We start from the raw sequence: 25254 nt of genomic DNA, 5'->3' as shown, positions 1-25254 counted from the left end.
TAGTTTTCACCTGTTCAGTCTATTTCATGGAAAGAGCAGGTGTTCCTAAAAATTTTAACACTCTGTACAGTTATAGTTATATGTACAGTACCAGTGAAAAGTTTAGATCCACCTACTCATTCAAACTAAACTATCTCTCATGAGGACCGCCACAGGAAAGGAAGACCCTGAGTTACCTCTGCTGCAGAGGATAAGTTCATTAAATTGCAGCCCAAATAAATACTTCACAGAGTTCAAGTAACAGACACATCTCAACATCAACTGTTCAGAGGAGACTGCATGAATCAGGCCTTCATGGTCAAATTTATGCAAAAAAAAACACTACTAAAGGACACTGATAAGAAGAAGATACTTGTTTGGGCCAAGAAACACGAGCAATGGACATTAGACCGGTAGAAATCAATCAATCAATCAAATTATTTTATAAAGACCTTCATACATCAGCTGAAATCTTTCCTTTGGTCTGATGAGTCCAAATTTGAGATTTTTGGTTCCACCCGCTGTGTTTGTGAGACGCAGAGTAGGTGAACGGATGATCTCCGCATGTGTGGTTCCTACCGTGAATCATGGAGGAGGAGGTGTGAGGGTGCTTTCCTGGTGACACTGTGAGTGATTTATTGAGCATTCAAGGCACACTTAACCAGCATGGCTACCACAGCATTATGCAGCGATACATCATCCCATTTGGTTTGCGCTTAGTGGGACTATCATTTGTTTTTCAACAGGACAATGACCCAAAACACATCTACAGGCTCTGTAATGGGCTATTTTACCAAGAAGGAGAGTGATGGAGTGCTGCATCAGATAACCTGGCCTCCACAATCACCCGACCTCAACCCTATTGAGATAGTTTGTGATGAGTGGGACTGCAGAGTGAAGGAAAAGCAGCCAACAAGTGCTCAGCATGGAAACTCCTTTAAGAAAAGCATTCCTCATGAAGCTGCTTGAGAGAATGCCAAGAGTGTGCAAAGCTGTCATCAAGGCCAAAAGGATGGCTAATTTGAAGATGCTCAAGGATAAAATATATTTGGATTTGTTCAACATTTTTTTGGTTACTACATGATTCCATATGTGTTATTTCATAGTTTTAATAGTTTTAAAGTTTTATGTCTTCACTATTATTCTGCAATGTGGAAAATAGTTAAAATAAAGAAAAACCCTTGAATGAGTAGGTGTGTCCGCATATTTGACTGGTACTGTAAATAATTGTATCTTACTGCTGTAGCTCACTGTTTGAGCTCTGTGGTAAAACCAACTCTCATATCTGGCTGATGTAGCCTGTGGTCATAGCTCACTGCTCCAGCTTTAACAGTTGGCAACAGAGCTAATGTCTGTGGTGCTATTAGCCTGTATCCAAAGAATATCTATCTCTGTGTCTCCTGGTCTGTCAAAGCCAGCTCATCTAAAAAAAAATCTATCCCCCTCTCTCTCTGTCACTGTTCTTTCAAAGCTAACTGGTGTTTCCCTGTATGTCTTTCTCACTCACTGACTCACTCACTCTGGGCGGCAGGTAGCCTGGCGGTTAGGAGCATTGGGCCAGTAGCCGAATCCCAGAGCTGGCTAGGTAAAATCTATCATTCTGAGCAAGGCAGTTAATCTACTGTTCCCTGGGCACCGATGATGTGGATGTCTATTAAGGCAGCCCCTCACACCTCTCTGATTCAGAAGACACATTTCAGTTTAATGCATTCAGTTGTACAACTGACTAGGTATCCCCCCCTTTCCTTTTTCTCTCTCTGTTTCTCTCTCAGTCTCTCTGTCTCCCTGTTATCTCAAAGTGAATGTGTCTGTCCCCTTCTCTGAGTATCTGTGGTCTAACTCTCCGCTCTCTGTGTGTGGGAGGAAGGAGCAAGTCAAGCTAACTATTCCCTCTCTCTGTCCCCCTGTTATAGGAGTCTCTGGGGGAAGGCGGATCCAGCATCCAGGGTGGCCCGGTGGAGGAGAGGAAGGAGAAGGTGTCCAGCCCTCACCTCAGCCAGCTGGTTGTTCTGACAGCCAGTGAGACACTCTACGGCCTGGCCCAGAGGGTAGTTGCAACAGAGTCACTGTAAGAGATGGTCTTTAGACCCCATTTGAATTCCTGTTTATATCTCTTTAGAAGTCCCTAGAGGGTGGTGGCCACTGAGGGTCATTCCAAATTAAATTACTCACAGAGCGTGTTGACAGAGCACTCTGACTTGGCTGTGCGAGTTATAAACTGTATTGGTAGCATCAATGCAAGCTGGACATTCTACACCTCACTCCAAACCATGATTTGGTCAAACAATAATGTGCATTATCCTCATCATTACTGTAATAAAAGTCTCTGCCCTGCCCTTGTGCCTGTTTCGCCGGGGCCTGTTGCTGAGCAACCCACTGTCCTCCACACTCCAGGAGACAAATGTTATGATTGTAGGCTGTAACATTTCAAAATCCGATTGTGAGAAAAACACAACTTTTGAAGTAACTACTGTTTTCACTGTTGAAGAGATCAGGAGCTTAGGCTCTTAAGGGGTTTTAAAGGAAGGACGAACGGAATGGTCCCCCCCCACACAGAGCGGTTACTGTAGTGGTGGCGGGGGCTTACACACCACCTAACCCCTCTGTCCTAGCACCCAGACATGCTCAGCATACAATACGTCATTTTGAATAAAGCCATTACTGACTATGGGAGCCTCGTAAAGGGCTGCTCTACCTTTTAACAGCTCATTTAGCCATGCTTTAATGGAATAATCAATGAGGGCCCGCCACCCCAGGGCCCTGAGCAAAGATCAAGATTATAGTTGTGAAAGATAAGTGCCTCTTGTCATTGTCTAAATTTATATAGGCATAACCCGATAAATGTCAGGGCTCTGCTTGTTATCTCTCCCTGTGGTAACCATGAGATTTGTGGTCATGGTGGGCTGACGACTCACAGATAATGCCATTTTTCGAGTCCATAAAAACAAACGTGTTTGCCCACTCTTTTGTGGGAATGTTGTCATATTAAAGGGAGGCAGGAGCAAGCTGTGTGTATGTCTCGTGGCATATTGGACATCACTTGCGCTCGTTAATGTTTGATGGTTGAGTGTAATGCAATCTGGAAAGGTAATGGTCTTTGTTGAGGTTCTAATTTTGTCCTAGATACTCATTTATTTGGCCCACAAATTTGCAATTAGTTTCGATGTGTTTCAGGCCCGCCTTTCAATTACTTCTCAGTAGGCAGCTAGTTTCTACTGCAACAAGCACTTATTGATAAAGAATGTGTCAACACAATGTGGTTATGTAAGGATCATCTTGGATTACACATAACAGATATTCATATGTTTCATTCATTTCTCTAACATCTGAAGGGGGCGTGTTGCATCACCAAATGAAAAACCCTGCAAGTGCAACTGTTGCTCCATGTCTAAACGATTTCGATTCATTCTCTCCTTCTCTCTCATACGTATCTCTTACCAAATGAACTTTCGGCTCCAGCTCCAGTCTACTAAATAGCATTTCCTGCTGCCCTAGGATGTATCCTAAATGGCACCCTATTCTCTTCATGGTGTACTACTTTTGACCAGAGCCTTCTGTGTCAAACGTAGTGCACTATATAGAAAACAGGATGTAATTTGGGACACATCCCTAGTCCGTAGTATACAATATTGTTTATTTAACAGTTACCATACTGTTATAATGAGGTCCATTCATCTCTATGCCTTCCCCTTGCCTTGCGTTGACCTTGTCGCACGGCCAGTCATTAACGCTTATCACCAGATTTGCACACTCAGTTGACTCTCTGCCCATCATTTAACTAAACTTATTTTCTTGAATTCTGTTTATGTAAAACATTTAAAAGGATATTAATAGCGTTGATCATGCTGACACATTTGAAAAATGTCTTCAATCCCCCCGTGCCCCATTTTTACACTGGACTAGCTTTTATTTTTGTTTCTATTGATTTTAATTCATCGTTTTTTTCCCCACAACTATTCTATGTGGCTCAGTGTTTGTTAATGTATAGCTGTAGTGATGAAAACCCAGTGAATGTAAATACTCCCACTGTTTTAGGCTTCATGGCCTGATATGGTGCTGATTTAAACCAACAAGAAGGTGCATTATGACCTGGCCAAAACTCAATTTCTAGCTACTGTACCTCCTACACCCTTCCACCTCCATCTGATGCTAGGATTGAAACTACCTCATTAATAAGCACAGGGGATCAAGAGAAGTTTCTAAAGCTCAGGAGAGAAAGGGGAAAATGGTCTGTCTGCAATATCCCAATCCATTCAGCTAAAGCCCCTGCTCCCCTCTCCCCTCCTACCCCTCTCCGTACACCTCTAACACTGCTTGAATCTCTGATTTGGTGGGCCTATCCGCCTAGCTAAAAGTCTGTACTGATTTCACTCTCTGCCTCTCTTCCCAGGGTGTTTCTGGCCGAGCAGTTTGAGTCCCTTCAGTCTCACCTGGATACTATGATGCCTGCAGCCAAGAAGCTGTTCCTCCAGAAGTTCTACTCACAGGTCAGTCAGTCCACAACTCTATGGATGTAACCCAAATGGCACCCTATTCCCTAAAAATTGCACAGGGGCGTTGCTCATCAAGGTATGAAATTATTGTTATTTTCAAATACAATCTCTTTTTGCGGTTAATTGTGAACCATTTTTAGTGTACAAATTGTTTGTATCTGGAGCATCAGCATTTGTGGGTTCTATTACAGGCTCAAAATGGCCAGAAACAAAGACCTTTCTTCTGAAAGTCATCAGTCTATTCTTGTTCTGAGAAATGAAGGCTATTCCATGCGAGAAATTGCCCAAGAAACTGTAGATCTCGTACAACGCTGTGTACTACTCCCATTTTGAGCCTGTAATCGAACCCACAAATTCTGATGCTCCAGATACTCAACTAGTCTAAAGAAGGCCAGTTTTATTGCTTCTTTAATCAGAACAACTGTTTTCAGCTGTCATGTTATTAACTAGTTGTCGCGATCTCCTCTGACACACATGACCTTATCAGTGAAAGTGGAAATGACTGTTGACCACAAACTCTTCTCTATCAGCTAGATGTTTTTCAACGTGTGTGTACCATTAGTACCAGTCTTGAGGGTGCGTCAGAGTTTCACATTTTCAAAAAGGGACTCAAAATCAATATCTACCCCAAACGATTTTCACTTTCTAAAGTTCAATCCCTGGAGAAAACAACATTTGAACATTCTCAAATCTTTCTACTGAACGTTTTTCACTTTTTCTGTCCTTACTTACTTTGTACACTGAGTAAAATGTACTGAGTGAGTATTGAATTGACACTGTCCTTGTTTATGGATGCGTCCTAAATGGAACACTATTCCATATACAGTATACTTCACTACTTCTGACCAGGGCCTTGATCAAAAGTAGTGCACTCTGAAGGGAGAAGGGTGCCATTTATGACACAACCACTGTCCTTGTTTATGCCATTCTCCTTGTCATTCGCTTATACCAGTGAGCTACGTAAACCCATATGCTGGGTCGTGGCGGCCAAGGCTTTAGACTACGAACAGATGCTACTGCTGATGGCTGCAGTTAAGTCTGACATTAGGGAGATAATGTCGCAGCACAATGTGTACGTGTACGTCCTGTTAAAGGTATGTGACGTGTGTTTTAGTATGTGTGAACGTAATGACTAAAATATGGTGAAGGACGTGTATGTGTATATTCCTGTAATGGATTACTTCATAAGGTCATGTCCGTTTGTCATGTCATTGCTGTAATAATACAGTGATGGATCAGGGTTCATGGCTGATTTTCCTGTATATATTTTCTGTAATAACCCTAAGAAGCTGTAAACTCCACATATAGAACGCATGCTGGCCTCTGAAACATAGTGGCGGTGTCACACAATCACGTCCAATGAGTTTATGCAGAGCTGACTTGGCTTAACCTGAAAAAGAGGTTTGTCTCTATAACAAAGTAGATAAATATAATAATCCTTTAAAATGTATTTATTTCTATACAGTACAAGTCAAAAGTTTGGACAAACCTACTCATTCAAAACGTTTTCTTTATTTGAACATTTTTCTACATTGTTAAATAACACATGTGAAATCATGTAGTAACCAAAAAAAGAAACGTCCCTTTTTCAGGACTCAAAAAAAAAATCCAAACTTCACAGATCTTCATTGTAAAGGGTTTAAACACTGTTTCCCATGCTTATCCAATGAACCATAAACAATAAATGAACATGCATCTGTGGAACGGTCGTTAACCTCTCTGGGTAATGTGGGACGGTAGCATCCCACCTCGCCAAAAGCCAGTGAAAGTGCAGGGCGCCAAATTCAAAACAACAAAAATCTCATAATTAAAATTCCTCAAGCATACAAGTATTTTACACCATTTTAAAGATACAATTCTCGTCCAGCCACAGCGTCTTATTTAAAAAATGCTTTACAGCGAAAGCACCACAAACGATTATGTTAGGTCACCACCAACTCACAGAAAAACACAGCCATTTTTCCAGCCAAAGAGAGGACTCACAAAAAGTACAAATAGAGATAAAATTAATCACTAACCTTTGATGATCTTCATCAGATGACACTTATAGGACTTCATGTTACACAATACATGTATGTTTTGTTCGATAAAGTGCATATTTATATTTTTAAAAATCTAATTTTACATTGGCGCGTTACGTTCAGTAGTTCTAAAACATGCGGGGATTGTGCAGAGAACCACATCAATTCACAGAAATACTCATAAATGTTGATGACAATACAAGTGTTATACATGGAATTAGAGATATACTTCTCCTTAATGCAACCGCTGTGGCAGATTTAAAAAAAACTTTACGGAAAAAGTAAACCATGCAATAATCTTGAGTACAGCGTTCAGACAACAAAGCCGCCAAAAAGATATCCGCCATAATGTGTAGTCAACATTAGGTTGAAATAGCATTATAAATATTCACTTACCTTTAATGATCTTCATCAGAATGCACTCCCAGGAATCCCAGTTCCACAATAAATGTTTGATTTGTTCGATAAAGTTCATAATTTATGTCCAAATAGCTTCTTTTGTTAGCGCGTTTGGTAAACAAATCCAAACGCACGTTCAGGTCCAGTCGAACGTCGGACGAAAAGTTCAAAAAGTTATATTACAGCCCTTAGAAACTTGTCAAACTAAGTATAGAATCTATCTTTAGGATGTTTTTATCATAAATGTTCAATAATGTTCCAACAGGAGAATTCCTATGTCTGTAGAAAAGCAATGGAACGAGAGCTAACTCTCTCGTGACCGCGCCTCAGAGCCTGTGGCACTCTGCCAGACACCTGGCTCAATCCCCTCTCATCCACCCCCACTTCACAGTAGAAGCTCAAAACAACGTTCTAAAGACTGTTGACATCTAGTGGAAGCCGCAGGAAGTGCAATATGACCCCATTTACACTGTATATTGGAATGGCAAATAGTTGAAAAACTACAAACTTCAGATTTTCCACTTCCTGGTTGGATTTTTCTCAGGTTTTTGCCTGCCATATGAGTTCTGTTATACTCACAGACATCATTCAAACAGTTTTAGAAACTTCAGGGTGTTTTCTATCCAATAATACTATTAATATGCATATATTAGCATCTGGGACAGACTAGCAGGCAGTTTACTCTGGGCACCTTATTCATCCAAGCTACTCAATACTGCCTCCCTTTCACCAAGAAGTTAAGACACTAACAGCTTACAGATGGTAGGCAATTAAAGTCACAGTTATGAAAACTTAGGACACTAAAGAGGCCTTTCTACTGACTTTGAAAAACACCAAAAGAAAGATCCCCAGGGTCCCTGCTCATCTGCGTGAACATGCCTTAGGCATGCTACAAGGAGGAATGAGGATTGCAGATGTGGCCAGGGCATTAAATTGCAATGTCCGTACTGTGAGACACCTAAGACAGTGCTACAGGGAGAAAGGATGGACAGCTGATCGTCCTCGCAGTGGCAGACCACGTGTAACAACACCCGCACAGGATCGGTACATCCGAACATAACACCTGTGGGACAATCTCTCCATCAGTGCTCAGACTGTCCGCAATAGGCTGAGAGAGGCTGGACTGAAGGCTTGTAGACCTGTTGTATGGCAGGTCCTCACCAAACATCACCGGCAACAACGTCGCCTATGGGCACAAACCCACCGTCGCTGACCAGACAGGACTGGTAAAAAGTGCTCTTCACTGACGAGTCGCGGTTTTGTCTCACCAGGGGTAAGGGTCGGATTTGTGTTTATCATCGAAGGAGTGAACATTACACTGAGGCCTGTACTCTGGAGTGGGATCGATTTGTATGTGGAGGGTCCGTCATGGTCTGGGGTGGTGTGTCACAGTATCATTGGACTGAGGTGGTTGTCATTGCAGGCAATCTCAATGCTGTGCATTACAGGGAAGACATCCTCCTCCCTCATGTGGTACCCTTCCTGCAGGCTCATCCTGACATGACCCTCCAGCATGACAATGCCACCAGCCATACTGCTCATTCTGTGCGTGATTTCCTGCAAGACAGGAATGTCAGTGTTCTACCATGGCCAGCGAGGAGCCCGGATCTCAATCCCATTGTGCACGTCTGGGACCTGTTGGATCGGAGGGTGAAGGCTAGGGCCATTCCCCCCATAAATGTTCAGGAACTTGCAGGTCCTTTGGTGGAAGAGTGGGGTAACATCTCACAGCAAGAACTGGCAAATCTGGTGCAGTCCATGAGGAGGAGATGTACTGTAGAACTTAATGCAGCTGGTGGCAACACCAAATACTGACTGTTACTTTTGATTTTGACTCCCCCCCTTTGTTCAGGGATACAATATTCCATTTATGTTAGGCACATGTCTGTGGAACGTGTAATATTTACACATGTTAAGTTTGTGGAAAATGAACGCAGTTGACAGCGAGAGGATGTTTATTATTTTGCTGAATTTATGTTATATTTTAATTTCTTCAAAGTAGCCACCCTTTTCCAACAGTCTTGAAGGAGTTCCCACATATGCTGAGCACTTTTTAGCTGCTTTTCCTTCACTCTGCGGTCAAACTCATTTCAAACCATCTCAATTGGGTTGAGGTCGGGTGATTGTGGAGGCCAGGTCATCCGATGCAGCACTCCATCACTCTCCTTCTTCGTCAACTAGCCCTTACAAAGCCTGGAGGTGTGTCGGATCATTGTCCTGTTGTAGGTTCTAATTCTCAGAGTATAAAACTCAATGGACACTATGAAAGCTTAACCAAGTTTATTCTCCCAGAGGGTCAATACAGCTGCATTAGACAAAGACATTGTTCACACAAGCCCTGATATTTAACCGTTCCTCAAGGCTGAGTCTCCTTCTACACATCTGTATAAAACATCATTCTTTACTGCTAGGCAGGACACTAAGTGATATTGGCCATAAAACCCTTAACGTGACCTGACCTGATCTCAACCCCCGTCCATCACTAATCCATGGCTCTTTCCCCTTATCAATGCCGTCAACATGTGATCGCTCCCCTACACTCAACACACGGCTATCATGGTGCCTGGTACCAGACGGTGTCTCTTCTCCTCCCAGAGTATCCCTCCCATATGATCCCTGATAGCTAATAATAACATATTCTGACATAATGTAAATGTCTGAACAGTCTCTGAACAGTTGATGTTGAGATGTGTCTGTTACTTGAACTCTGTGAAGCATTTATTTGGGCTGCAATTTCTGAGGCTGGTAACTCTAATGAACTTATCCTCTGTAGCAGAGATACTTCTGGGTCTTCCTTTCCTGTGGTGGTCCTCATGAGATACAGTTTCATCACAAAGCTTTATCTTGTGACTGCACTTGAAGGAACATGTCTTGAAGTAAGCTTATTTGAGCTTTTCTTGCCATAATATGGACTTAGCCCTATTTGGTAAAACACCATCTTCTGTATACCATCCCTAACTTGTCACAACACAACTGATTGGCTCAAATGCATTAAGGAAAGAAATTACACAAATGAACTTTTAACAAGGCACACCTGTTAATGCATTAATGCATTCCAGGTGACTAACTCATGAAGGTGATTAAGAAAACGCCAAGAGTGTGCAAAGCTGTCATCAAGGCAAAGGGTGTCAATTTTGAAGAATTTGAAATATATATTTTGATTTGTTAAACCCTTTTTTGGTTACTACATGATTCCATATGTGTTACTTCATAGTTTTGATGTCTTCACTATTATTCTACAATGTATATTATTATTATATTATTATATTATATTATTATTATATTATTATTATATTATTATTATATTATTATATAGTACAAATAAGGAAAACCCTTGAATGAGTCGGTGTTCAAAACCTTTTGACTGGTACTGTATATATTTTAATAGAATTGATTGTGTGGTGGAGCTGCGGACCCCTGACCATATCAGATCACACAATATACTGCATTGACATTACTTCTTAGCAAAGCATACTGTAACGACCCTAGCCTTTGTAAGCCCATTACCAAAGGAAATAATAGTCATTCTCCTGGGGTGACCCATGGTCTCACCCCCCTAGGATGGTACTCTCTTCCACTGTTCCCTACTACAATAGCATTAAATGTTATATATCAACCCAAGCAAAGATCTGCCCAAGGCACTAGCAATTACCATAAATATTCTACAGGATTATGCAAGGCGTCCTTTAGTAGAGTAGCTCTCACTCTGTTGAAGATTGATGAGTTTACCATAGTAGTTAATGGGCGGAATTTACACTGAGCTTCCCCTGTTCTCAAAGCACTTTACATTGTCTAAAGACAACTCAATCACAGATCTAATCTCATCTACACTACATGGCCAAAAGTATGTGGACACTTGCTCGTTGAACATCCCATTAATATGAGGTTGGTCCCCCCTTTGCTGCTGTAACAGCCTCAACTCTTCTGGGAAGGCTTTCCACTAGATGTTGGAACAATGCTGCAGGGACTTGCTTCCTTTCAGCAACGAGCGTTAGTGAGGTTGGACACTGATGTTTGGCGATTAGGCCTGGCTCGCAGTCGGCGTTCCAATTCATCCAAAAGCTGTTTGATGGGGTTGAGGTCAGGGCTCTGTGCAGGCCTGTCAATTTCTTCCACAGCAATCACAATGGACCTTGCTTTGTGCACCGGGGCATTGTCACGTTGAAACAGGAAAGGGTCTTCCCTAAACTGTTGCCACAAAGTTGGAAGCACAGAATCGTCCAGTATGTCATTATATGCTGTAGTGTTAGGAATTCCCTTTACTGGAACTAAGGGGCTTAGCACAAACCATGAAAAACAGCCCCAGACCATTATTCCTCCTCCACCAAACTTTAAAGTTGGCACTATGCATTCGGGCAGGTTGCATTCTCCTGGCATCCACCAAACCCAGATTTTTCGGACTGCCAAATAGTAGAGCGTGATTTATCACTCCAGAGAAAGTGTTTCCACTGCTCCAGAGTTCAATGAGCTTTACATCATTCCAGCCGACGCTTGGCATTGCACATGGTGATCTTAGGCTTGTGTGCGGCAACTTGGCCATGGAAACCCATTTCATGAAGCTCCCAACGAACAGTTACTGTGCTGACGTTGCTTCCAGAGGCAGTTTGGAACTCGATAGTGAGTGTTGCAACCGAGGACAGACGCGCTTCAGCACTCGGCGGTCCCGTTCTGTGAGCTTGTGTGGCCTACCATTTCGCGGCGGAGTCGTTGTTGTGCCTAGACTTTTCCACTTCACAATAACAGCTCTACCAGGTCAGAGATTTGACGAACTAACTTGTTGGAAAGGTGGCATCCTATGACTGTACCACGTTGAAAATCACTGAGCTCTTCAGTATGGGCCATTCTATTGCCAGTGTTTGTCTATGGAGATTGCATGGCGGTGAGCTCGATTTTATAAACGGATCAGCAGCAGGTTTGACTAAAATAGCCAAATCCTCTAATTTGAATGGGGTGTCCACATACTTTTGTGTATTTTAGTTAAGCTAGACCACGTGACTATTTTGTGTTATCTTGAAAAGGGATTGGTACTACTATTTCAATGCATTTGTTTATCTGTTTATAACAAGTTTATAGCGGTTGCCCAGTTGGACAGCTTTGTATTTGTACCACAGTAATTCAGGTTAAGTGCTGTTCTTATTGGATCCCACAGTGCAGCACATTTACAGTACCTCAAGGGAAACCAGCTAGGCACCACATATCCCCATCTCTCTCCTATTCCCCCTATGAACATTCAATGGCACTGCAGGAAGAAAAACATCACAAATACTTTTTGTAGTTGCAATGGCATTTTTTTTTCAGCGAGGCTTCCTGGTTAGGAACTAAAGATGACACCTCTCTTTTGAGACTGTCTATTGGAAATGTATTTTAAATGCAGTGAGATCTTTCAAATATGGACTCTGTTTTAAATCAAATTTTCCAGTAATTCCGGAAGCACAAGGTCATCGATAACTTTTAATCTCTTTCAACATGTCGAGATCTTTGTTTAAAGTTTTCTGTTCTCATTCCCGTAACCACTCCGAGAGGTCTTCCGATATCAATTATTTGCCAGTTAGGATTTGAATAATTCATATAACGGAAGAAGTTTGGGGAGTTTAATGCAGATTCAGGAAGCTAAGTTTGAGGTTTGTTAAGGAAAGGTGAGTTTCTTAGGTCCCCTCCTGTAACTATCTCCAGGCTTAAAGTTCTCTTCCCAAATTAGTATCAAATCGTTATTCATTCCTTCCACTTATCCCATCATGCATTTTGCATGGGGACGTGTGGCTCGGCGTGGCGTGATGACCATGAAGCCGGAGCATACGGAGAGAGGGGGCCCTAGTGTTGAGGAACAGATGGGGGTTTTGCAGTGGTAGCGTGACCGTGGGTCTTATTTGCGAGGCGGAAGCTAAGAGAATCCCCCAAATATGCATAAGCATTTCTGTCTGAGCAGCCATAGCTTTAAATCCCGAACCACATCGAGCAAACCACTACACAGCCTCCAATTCTAATGAAAAACTCAGGCTCACCTTTCTGGATCTGTGGATCGGCTGGCTGGAAGAGGGCTCTCTGCGAGCATTATTAAGCCGCTCTAAGCCAAACTAATTATGTTTAAGCCAAATAGTCAGAGGAAAAGTGTCTGCCTCACTGACTTGATTTAAATGCATTTGCCATATTGATGATCACAGCGGACCTAAGAGTTTAATTTACACGAGAAGATGAGAGTAACGGTCAGGCTGAGATGTATGCTGCTCATCCAATCGTTTTCTGAGGTAGACATAGTATGGCAGTTGTGTGTGGGTCAGCTGTTTGTTCACCTGCCCGCAATTGCTAATAACCCATCCCCCGACTATATTTAATAACGTGGAAATCTGAGGCCTGCACCCAACCCTCACCCACTAATATAGATTATGTGCTCTAGGCTACAATCACAAAGGGAAAAACCATTTTTGGACACGGGGTGCAGGATTTCTTTTTACGGATTTAAATGTTTCTACTTATAATTTTCAACATTTTAGTAGGCTATTTGTTAGTAAACTTGTCTATAGTTAGATACATGCAGCTTCTTGTCTGTCATTATACGTATGTTGCTGCCAAATGTCCTAGAAGACTAAGTAAACCCTTGCTCACCAGAATATCATAAATCGATAGAATAATGACTTCAATCTAGTTCAACATTTCTCTCATCTGCTTCTTTCACAGAGCCAAGACATTTAGGGACTTGGGAGAAAATGCAGAAACTCAACCCTCCAAAAAACATAACTTTTTTTCTGTGCAAAATTTCCGAAAGACATCAGTTTGACCGGTTGTAAGGAAATAGAAAGCTGTGAAAACGAACCAACATGTTTCTGATAAGGTTTCAGTTCAGCTTGGATGCATGTTTTATATGGCACTATCAGCTTTTATGATGGTGATAAAGATAGCACCTATACAGACAGTATCTAGCTGCACATTCACATTCTCTCAAGATCTGAAATGAAGAAATAATATTTCTACACCAAAGAATGAGCCTACATTTGGGAGGTTATAGACCTACAGTCAGTGTCCAGATTTCAGTTTCCATTTAACCCATCTACACAGTAGGCTATGGTTCCCTTGACGTGCGATAGGCCTATTTGAAGTCCCTTCTTGTGACTGTCGAATTTGTATAGCGCCTCACAATCATCACACATAACATTGCAGGCACTGCTTTCATCATCTTTTACCACTTCAACAAATCTTTCCCAAACATGACTTCTGTCTCTCCCTTCTCTTTATTTTCAACTCTCTATTTCACAGCTTTTCTCTTTTTGAATTAAATTCGGACCTTTTTGCCTCCGTGTATCGATGTTATCTTTTTCTGCCGGTTACCAAAAGCATTTGGCGGTTGGCGTGTAGGTTATTCGGCCTGCGTACAGTTGGTCCCTAAAGCTTAGGCTAATGCACTAATGCCAGATGGCCTAAAATAATAAAATAAAAACCTCAACGTAGCCTATAGATATAAATTACACAATAATTACACTTTTATGGATTTTTTAAAGGTATTGTTTTCTTTTTATTCAGCCCACCCGCCCGCCCGCCACCCACCCACCCTTCATCCACACAATATTTAATGACACTAAACCCACCCGCCCCGTGGATATAAGCGCAGGGTTATGAGTCAACCCATGCATCACTACAGTATGGTTTATGATTGACAAGTTATTGATACAAGGTTGTATTTTAGAGGAGATTATGTATGTTGTATTCATGAGTTTGTGTTGAATATTAGCATCCAATATTGGCTATATTTGCATTTAGATTGGAAATTGTGTCAGGGGTACTTGTGTCAGTCTCATGTACAACCAGGCTATTCAAGATGTGAGCGTTTGATGGCACACATTTGTTGTTTGAAAATACATTGAATGCAGTCCTTGGGTACTTTCATGCATCAAAATAATGTGTGAGAAAATCCATTTTTAGGTTTATGACTGTATGATGATTTTCAGATGCATTTTATTTCTCCTCGTGAATTCTGCCAGTCAGATGCAATAACATTGTGACGGTTTTCTTCCGCTGAAGGATAGGAGGACCAAGATGCAGCGTGGTTAGTGTTCAACATCTTTAATATCGACGATAAACGAGAACACTACAAAATACAAAACAACAAAAGTGAAAACCGAACAGTCCTATCTGGTGCAATGACACAAAGACAGTAGACAATCACCCACAAAATACCCACAGAATATCGCTGCCTAAATATGGTTCCCAATCAGAGACAACGATAGACAGCTGTCTCTAATTGAGAACCAATCTAGGCAACCATAGACCTACAAACTACCTAGAAAGGAAACAGCCCCATAAACATACAAAAACCCTAGACAAAACACATAAATCCCCCATGTCACACCCTGACCTAACCAAAATAATTTAAAAACAAAGATAACTAAGGCCAGGGCGTGACAAACTTGTACAGCCTTTTTAGTGAAAAATGTGTCACCTTCAATTCCCTTTCTGGTGTTCTGCAGTTTGCCAACATGAACCACTCCACCATTTACCATAATTACCTCCATTCAAATCTAATTGAAAATTGCAGACTGTGTAACAAGCATACAAGCTTATGGTACAGTGAGTGAGTGAGGAAAACATTTCACCTTTTTCTGACACCCCAGTCTGTACTATTGTGGCGTTTGTATCAGCAACAAACAAGGTGTAAGAACACGGTGAAACATGTAGCTTTTGGCATATGGAGAGCGTCAGAGCGATGGGTCTTTGTGTCTAAAAAGCAACATACATTTTTTGGGGTGAAATTAAAGAAAAATGAAAAAGGCCTGACCAGCTGCATCAACACGTCCATGACTGATGTGTCTCTGCTGCTCATGTTGGAATGGAGCGCGGCCAGCAGTCATCTTGTATGGCAAGGGTTGCTAGGACATCTGTGGTGCAGGGGGAGTATTTGAGGGCTGAAAGTTTGGATGGATGTCTGCTCAACTGTGTTAATGAGAACTCATGTCGACTAACATTATTCACCAGCTCAGCTGTAGAACTGGGTGGTAGCTCATCAACACACAAAATACAAAGTACAATCAACAATACTAATGAAAGTATCTCTGCTTTAAAATATCGCCAACTAGTCGTGTAACCCAGAATGATGTCTTTGTAAAATATTTATCAGTTGACCAAAAAAAAATGAACAAAATGTTCTGGTTTTTCTATTCCTCAGGAGTTTGAGGAGTTTAACAAGAGGCTGGGTGATGTGTCCAGACACGTCCGGGTCCCTCTGCCTGTGTCTAACGTCCTGTGGGAACACTGCATCCGTCTGGCCAACAGGACTCTGGTGGAGGGGTAAGTTGTTTACTTGCATATGAAAATACAGTGACTGATTTCTACATAAAACCAGGAATGTTTCATCAGATATCACCAGAGAAGCCAGTAGGCTTCAGAAGAAGGAGGAACAACTCCTGCATCCTTACTTTGATTTACAAAACACTTTAATTGATTTCTAGATAAAATACTTTTTCAGCAGATACAGTATACTGCAGCCTTCATCAAGGGGCTGAGTGGTGCCTGATGAGTCATGTTCATTCCATTTAATAAAACCTTTCCAAAAATAGTAAATAATGTCTCTCTGTACCCACTTACAGTTTATGTGATAGTATATTTCAAAGGTACGAATCAGCAATTAAAAAAAATAGGTATATGCTTTTAAAAAATAAATATATATAATAAATATGTGTATGCTTGCTGCTGACTAGTAATGCCAGCAAATATATTATGATAAGCACAGCAGGAAAAATAATATCTGTGAACACAAACCTACTGCTCATTCAATTATGGTTTATAGTGAGTTTATTACCACATGCTAATATGTAACTGTGGAATAGCGGGATTTACTGCCAGTGGAGAGGTGTGGACATTTTAGCTGCCTCGTTCATCTCTAATTTTGACGTCTTTTTGGTCGAGGGGCCCTTTCCTTGCTCCCGGGGTACGCTCGTAAATATCAGCTGGGACGCATGTCATAGGCTGAATACCTCAAGTGAGTTATTGAATAAGGCCGTATTGGAGCCCCTGTCGTCTCCCGCAGTAAAGGTACGACCACAAGGTGCTTCGAGCTCGAACATCGATCAAGAAAAGTTTGATTCTCTGTTCTCTACCCCCCCCCTATTTTTTTATTCTCAAGGTTTGAACATCCTCTTGATGGAACATCTGCTTGTCATAAATAATAAAAAAACGAAATGTTAGAGTACCGCAAAGGAACGCGCTGATTGCCTAGATAAGCACTCAAGACATGAGTGCTCCCAGCTTTTCTCCAGCTTTCTCTGACATTCTCCTGAGACTCCTCTTCAGTCCTCTTATCCCCTCCATATGGTAGCAACTAGCTAACTCTCTGTGCCTCCTTCTCCCCAACCCCAACACCATCCCAGGACTGTTATACGTTCTGTTATAGAGACCCCACAGGGAACATGTCTGACACGAGGCTGGCCTGAGTCTCCTCTAAACACTTGACACATCCGAAATGGCTCCAAAAACCACCTGCTCCATTCCCATCTCCATTGCTAGTGAGTCAAAGGTTTGGGGCCTAATGCATTTTCCCTCAAATCAGCACTTGTACCCTTTCTCTGCACAGTGCATTGTTCATGGTGGTGTGTGTGGGTGTATGCATGCGTGCACTCTTGTCTGAGTGTGTGTGTGTGAAAGCATTTGTGAAATATAAGTACTGGCAGGCAGAGTTTTATACGGCCAGGTGAGACATCCTCTTTATGCCTGAGAGACATGGCATTAATAGGGGGGGGGGGGTAAAAAGCTTTCATAATGCCCCTGACCATCTTGTGATGAAGTGGGAAAAAGATGAGGCACAAGCACAACATCTATAAGAGTGTTAAATCGTGAAACCGGCAGGGAAGTGGGTACAGTGTTTTTTGCACCCAGGTTGATTGTGCTGAGCTTTACTGAGCTGGTGGTTCAGGGTTTTAGTTCTAAGGACAGAACAAGGGTTAGTTAGGGTTTTAGTTCTAAGGACAGAACTAGGGTTAGTTAGGGTTTTAGTTCTAAGGACAGAACTAGGGTTAGTTAGGGTTTTAGTTTGAAGGACAGAACTAGGGCTAGTTAGGGTTTTAGTTCTAAGGACAGGACTAGGGTTAGTTAGGGTTTTAGTTCTAAGGACAGGACTAGGGTTAGTTTGGGTTTTAGTTCTAAGGACAGAACTAGGGTTAGTTTGGGTTTTAGTTCTAAGGACGGGACTAGGGTTAGTTAGGGTTTTAGTTCTAAGGACGGGACTAGGGTTAGTTAGGGTTTTAGTTCTAAGGACGGGACTAGGGTTAGTTAGGGTTTTAGTTCTAAGGACAGAACTAGGGTTAGTTAGGGTTTTAGTTCTAAGGACAGAACTAAGGTTAGTTGGAGTTTTAGTTCTAAGGACAGAACTAGGGTTAGTTAGGGTTTTAGTTCTAAGGCCAGGACTAGGGTTAGTTAGGGTTTTAGTTCTAAGGACAGAACTAGGGTTAGTTGGGGTTTTAGTTCTAAGGACAGAACTAGGGTTAGTTAGGGTTTTAGTTCTAAGGCCAGGACTAGGGTTAGTTAGGGTTTTAGTTCTAAGGACAGGACTAGGGTTAGTTAGGGTTTTAGTTCTAAGGACAGCACTAGGGTTAGTTAGGGTTTTAGTTCTAAGGATGGGACTAGGGTTAGTTAGGGTTTTAGTTTTAAAGACGGGACTAGGGTTAGTTAGGGTTTTAGTTCTAAGGCCAGGACTAGGGCTCCGGAGTGGCGCAGCGGTCTAAGGCACTGCATCTCAGTGCTAGAGGCGTCACTACAGACACCATGGTTTGAACCCAGGCTGTATCACAACTGGTCGTGATTTGGAGACCCATAGGGCGGCGCACAGTTGACCCAGCATCGCCCGGATTTGGCTGGGTAGGCCGTCAATGTAAATAAGAATTTGTTCTCAACTGACTTGTCTAGTTAAATAAAAGTTAAATTAAAATAATATATAAAAAATATCACAATACAGTAGGTAGGAAAAGACACCCAAAAGTGTACAACTAACATGTAATAAACTGTACAGGGTCCTCTTCATTCTCTGCTCGACACATCACCATGGACATGATCTGTGTATCAGTATTAGACCTGTGAAGCTCCTTCACAAGAGTCTGCCTCTCTCAGCTCCCCATCCCAGACTGGGATTAGTCTAGTCTCTGGTGTTCCCTCCCCTCCGTATCCCCAAGGTCCTGGTCTGACTGCATGCCAAATGACTATATAGTCATTCCCTATATAGTGCACTAGTTTGGGCCCTGTGGGCACTGGTCAAAAATAGTGCACTATGAAGGGAATAGGGTGCCATTATAGACAGAGTCTGAGTGTCACGGTGCTGTGCCTCCTATCACCTCCATCCCTCCACTATGGTAGAGTGGCCAGGCGTGGTCTGTTTGTCTGTTACAGTATCTTCGCCTCGCACTCCCAACTGGACTCCTCAGAGAGGAGCTAGAGCCGCTTGACAGTCTGACTCACCACTCACCGTCTCACCCCGGGGGACTCTGGAAACCTCAGAGAGTGGAGGAAGGGAGGGAGATATAGATGTAGGGAGGTAAGGAGAGAGAGGGCAGGAGAAGGATGGAGAGAGAGAAAGCGAGAGAGGAGAGAGATGTAGACTCTGGCCGTATCTATTTTCCCCTGAAAGCAATAACAGCTCTGTCAGGACCAGAAGAAACATGGATGTCAGCAGCCACTGATCTGGTGGACTTGATTCCATTCCGTTACACACATACACAAACACAGACATACACAAACACACACACTCACAGACACACACATACACAAACACACACAAGGGAACAGTCAGATGTGACGGGCACTCCGACTGAGGACCCTCAAATCCAGATCTCCACACGGTGTGAAGAGACAGTTTGTGAAGAAGTTGAATATTAAGTATTTACCTGTTGGCCTTTTTACAAAACAAACCCTTGAACTGTCCGAGACAAAAGATGCCTTGAAGAAAACTGTCTGAGCAGAATTAAGAGGTATTAGATTTATTAACTCTCTGTCGATTTCAGATGTTCTCCTTTGACATTTTTGTTTTTCATTCTTGTGCCTTGGGCATCAAGATTTCAAATGTCATGTTTTTAGAACGTTGCTCATAAACAACTTTGGATTCTGAAACGTCTCTCAACAAAAACTAAACTTATGTAACTTATTCTGTATCTTATTCTGTACTGTCTGACAGAAATAATACAAAAGGCAACAAAGTCAACTTGTGTCTCCTATTCCGTCATGTAGCTATGGTAACGTAAAGAAGTGCAGTACTGAAGGGCGGGCTCTGATGCAGCTGGACTTCCAGCAGTTCCTGATGAAGCTGGAGAAGCTGACAGACATGAGGCCCATCCCTGACTGAGAATGACATGGAGCAGTTCATCAAGAACCAGAGGGTGAGGAACGCTCACTGCAGCTTTGGAGTTATCAGAATAATTATTCACTCAGTCTGCTCAATGTGCTTCGATTAATTCTACTTAGGAGGACGGGACTCACCCGTGTAGCACAAACCTGGATATATGTAGTAAAAACAATAGTTAATCAGTTACTATAGCCAGCTGTGACGAAAGACAAAAGGCTATCTGAGACTAAAGGCTATCTGAGACTAAAGGCTATCTGAGACTAAAGGCTATCTGAGACTAAAGACTATTTGAGACTAAAGGCTATCTGAGATTGTCTGAGACCAAATGCTATCTGAGACTAAAGGCTATCTGAGACTAAAGACTATCTGAGACTAAAGAATATCTGAGATTGTCTGAGACTAAAGGCTATCTGAGATTAAAGGCTATCTGAGATTAAAGGCTATCTGAGATTAAAGGCTATCTGAGACTAAAGACGGAGACTAAAGGCTATCTGAGACTAAAGGCTATCTGGGACTAAAGACTATCTGAGACTAAAAACTATCTGAGACTAAAGGCTATCTGAGAATAAAAGCTATCTGAGAATAAAGACTATCTGAGACTAAAGACTACCTGAGATTGTCTGAGACTAAAGGCTATCTGAGGCTAAAGGCTATCTGAGGCTAAAGGCTATCTGAGGCTAAAGGCTATCTGAGGCTAAAGGCTATCTGAGGCTAAAGGCTATCTGAGGCTAAAGGCTATCTGAGGCTAAAGGCTATCTGAGACTAAAGACTACCTGAGATTGTCTGAGACTAAGGGCTATCTGAGACTAAAGGCTATCTGAGGCTAAAGGCTCTCTGAGGCTAAAGGCTATCTGAGACTAAAGGCTATCTGAGACTAAAGGTGGAGACTAAAGACTAAAGGCTATCTGAGGCTAAAGGCTATCTGAGGCTAAAGGCTATCTGAGGCTAAAGGCTATCTGAGGCTAAAGGCTATCTGAGGCTAAATGCTATCTGAGATTAAAGGCTATCTGAGACTAAATGCGGAGACTAAATACTTTCTGAGATTGTCTGAGACTAAAGGCTATCTGAGATTAAAGGCTATCTGAGACTAAAGGCTATCTGAGACTAAAGACGCAGACTAAAGGCTATCTGAGACTAAAGGCTATCTGAGACTAAAGGCTATCTGAGACTAAAGGCTATCTGAGACTAAAGGCTATCTGAGACTAAAGACTATATGAGACTAAAGACTATCTGACATTGTCTGAGACTAAGGGGTATCTGAGACTAAGGGCTATCTGAGCCTAAAGGCTATCTGAGACTAAAGGATATCTGAGGCTAAAGGCTATCTAAGACTAAACGCTATCTGAGACCAAAGGCTATCTGAGACTAAAGACTATTTGAGACTAAAGGCTATCTGAGATTGTCTGATACTAAATGCTATCGGAGACTAAAGGCTATCGGAGACTAAAGGCTATCTGAGACTAAAGACTATCTGAGACTAAAGGCTATCTGAGGCTAAAGGCTATCTGAGGCTAAAGGCTATCTGAGGCTAAAGGCTATCTGAGGCTAAAGGCTATCTGAGACTAAAGGCTATCTGAGACTAAAGACTACCTGAGGCTAAAGGCTATCTGAGACTAAAGGTGGAGACTAAAGACTAAAGGCTATCTGAGGCTAAAGGCTATCTGAGGCTAAAGGCTATCTGAGGCTAAAGGCTATCTGAGGCTAAAGGCTATCTGAGGCTAAAGGCTATCTGAGGCTAAATGCTATCTGAGATTAAAGGCTATCTGAGACTAAATGCGGAGACTAAATACTTTCTGAGATTGTCTGAGACTAAAGGCTATCTGAGATTAAAGGCTATCTGAGACTAAAGGCTATCTGAGACTAAAGGCTATCTGAGACTAAAGGCTATCTGAGACTAAAGGCTATCTGAGACTAAAGGCTATCTGAGACTAAAGGCTATCTGAGACTAAAGGCTATCTGAGACTAAAGACTATCTGAGACTAAAGACTATATGAGACTAAAGACCATCTGACATTGTCTGAGACTAAGGGGTATCTGAGACTAAGGGCTATCTGAGCCTAAAGGCTATCTGAGACTAAAGGATATCTGAGGCTAAAGGCTATCTAAGACTAAAGGCTATCTGAGACCAAAGGCTATCTGAGACTAAAGACTATTTGAGACTAAAGGCTATCTGAGATTGTCTGATACTAAATGCTATCGGAGACTAAAGGCTATCTGAGACTAAAGACTATCTGAGACTAAAGACTATCTGAGACTAAGGGCTATCTGAGACTAAAGGCTATCTGAGACAAAAGACTATCTGAGACTAAATACTATCTGAGACTGAAGACTCTCTGAGAATGTCTGAGACTAAAAGCTATCTGAGACTAAGGGCTATCTGAGACTAAAGACGATCTGAGACTAAAGACTATCTGAGACTAAAGACTATCTGAGAATAAAGGCTATCTGAGACTAAAGGCTATCTGAGACTAAAGGACTATCTGAGACTAAAGACTATCTGAGATTGCCTGAGACTCAGGGCTATCTGAGACGACTAAATGCTATCTGAGGCTAAATGCTATCTGAGGCTAAAGGCTATCTGAGGCTAAAGGCTATCTGAGGCTAAAGGCTATCTGAGGCTAAAGGCTATCTGAGACTAAAGACAGTCTGAGATGGTCTGAGACCAAAGACTATCTGAGATTGAAGGCTCTCTGTCCATAATATGTGTCAGGACCCGGTTACGAACCCGGGTCTCCAGAGTGAGAAACAGTCACTTAACCAACTGAGCCACGAATAGTCGGCAGAACCCAGAAGATGAGGCAGACACAGCAGTACTTGAGACAGTGTATTTAATGAAGTAAAAAAGTGAAGTCCTTCAGGAAAAAGGTAAATCCACAAGGTGGTAGGTATAGCATAAAAAGCCTCAAAAGATACTCAAAAATAAATAAACAAGAACAAAAAACAGAATTCCACAAGAGAGTCCACCGGGATCAACAAGAGTACACAGAATACTAGGGCTGGGTGCTAACATACAAACACAGAGAAAATAACTGAGGAAAACTAAGGGTTTAAATACAATCAGGGGAAACGAGGCACAGGTGCAAATAATAATGGGGATCAAGGGAAAACAAAAGGTCAAAAAGCACAATGGGGGCATCTAGTGACCAAAAACCGGAACAACCCTGGCCAAATCCTGACAATGTGTACGTCTGTCTGTCTGTCCCACAAGGAGTACTCCATGAAGCAGCTGGCCAACCTGGTGCACGTGTGGGCTCTCACATAAACAAGAAGGCCCGGCATAAACTCCTGGCAGCCATCGACGACATCGACAGACCAAAGCGATAGAGACAGACAGACATGGTTATTGTATTTAAGGTGGCTTCTAAACATGAGGCTCAATTTTAGAATGCCGAGGGTTAGAATCCTCACAAACCCACCAGGAACAGAAAAGAAACAATGAAACAAGAACTTCTGCTTATAAATACACTCATACAAGCATGTTTCAGTTATCTGACTAACTCAGTTTATATAGGCTACAATTCTACATGCCCCTCGTGGATATCCAATAACCACAAACATGCTGCTTACAGTTTCACTGTGTTTTGTAAGTTACCACAGAGATGCTCCGTTCTCCTGTTCATCGTGAATAGACTGTACATGTTTGTGAGGAAGAACTCTGGGTTTTTAAGATAAACTACTTGAAATGCTGAATGATACTCCATGACGTTTTATTTTTCTCCTACTGTTTGTCTATAGCATAATGTGCTTCTGTAAACAGCTTCTGCATAATGTGCTTCTGTTGTTCCAGTGGTGTGGGATGAAGTCACCCCAGACACTGAGCTTCGGTTAGTTTTGCGTTTCCCCCACTAATGGTTAAGGTTAGGATTGGTGGAGCGAAAGCTGATCCTAAATCTGTACCTAAGGGTAACTTCACCCCTGAGCTTGTTCCAGTCCAGGACTATTACTGTACCTGGGCGGTTTGTTATGTCCAAAAAATGATTTATCCTGATACACCAAGTTAAAATGATATGTTGTCATCTTGTCTCTAATAAAATGTTCTGTTTTACACTGAGTGCACAAAACATTATGAACACCTGCTCTTTCCATGACATGGACTGACCAGGTGAAAGCTATGATCACTTGTTAAATACACTTCAATCAGTGTAGATGAAGGGGAGGAGACAGGTTAAATAAAACAATTCAGACATGGATTGTGTATGTGTGCCATTCAGAGGGGGAATGGGCAAGACTTTTCTGGGTTTTTCATGCTCAACAGTTTCCTGTGTGTATCAAGAATGGTCCACCACCCAAAGGACTTCCAGCCAACTTGACACAACTGTAGGAAGCTTTGGAGTTAAAATGGGCCAGCATCCCTGTGGAACGCTTCAACACCTTGTAGAGTCCATAACCATTCAATATGTTCAAAGTCAACATTATACACAGTGTACAAAACATTAAAGGCACCTTCCTAATGTTGAGTTTGCCTTTTTTAAGGGCCAAAGGGGGTCTGCAACTCTGCAACTCAATATTAGGAAGGTGTCTTTAATGTTTTGTACACTGGGCATAATGTTGATTTTGAACATATTGAATGGTTATAGATGATATACTAGGTCTAACGTGCATCTGCTGAACTGGTTTAGTTCCTAGTCATAACATAAGGAGTTTAATTGTCCAAACACACAACCTTCACCATTATCTCTGCATCTCTCCTTGTGATAAGATGAGGAAAAATAGCAGCTTTTGACACCGAAACAAAGTAACTGATTCAATAGTTTTTTGTTGCATTACGGTTCCAACATGATAATGTAAATGTGTAAAACATACGTTTTATTTCTGTTGTGTCCGTTTGGATTCCAGACTTTTTACACACGATAAGTACTGGAAGTGTGCTATCTGTTTACTGGCGGTACGTTGTATCTTGTTGTCAAATGTAAAATAATATAAAATAAACTACATATTATGATACAGCTCAAGTGCACTATTGTAATTTTTAAAAATACATATTAAATCTTGGCGCTGTAGCCTAAATCAAGGTGATTATACCTGAACACAATAAACAGTGTTTAAATCC

At 41.9% G+C, this 25254-nt stretch overlaps 1 pseudogene; it reads left to right on the top strand.

The window, feature by feature from the left end:
- The window catches only part of LOC124012266, a 307453-nt pseudogene extending 283098 nt beyond the window's left edge, over nt 1–24355 (top strand).
- The last annotated feature ends 899 nt before the right edge of the window (nt 24356–25254 follow it).

This window comes from Oncorhynchus gorbuscha, linkage group LG24 (genome assembly GCF_021184085.1).
Source record: "Oncorhynchus gorbuscha isolate QuinsamMale2020 ecotype Even-year linkage group LG24, OgorEven_v1.0, whole genome shotgun sequence".
Lineage (NCBI taxonomy): Eukaryota > Metazoa > Chordata > Actinopteri > Salmoniformes > Salmonidae > Oncorhynchus > Oncorhynchus gorbuscha.
This window is presented reverse-complemented; position numbering and strand designations above follow the sequence as displayed.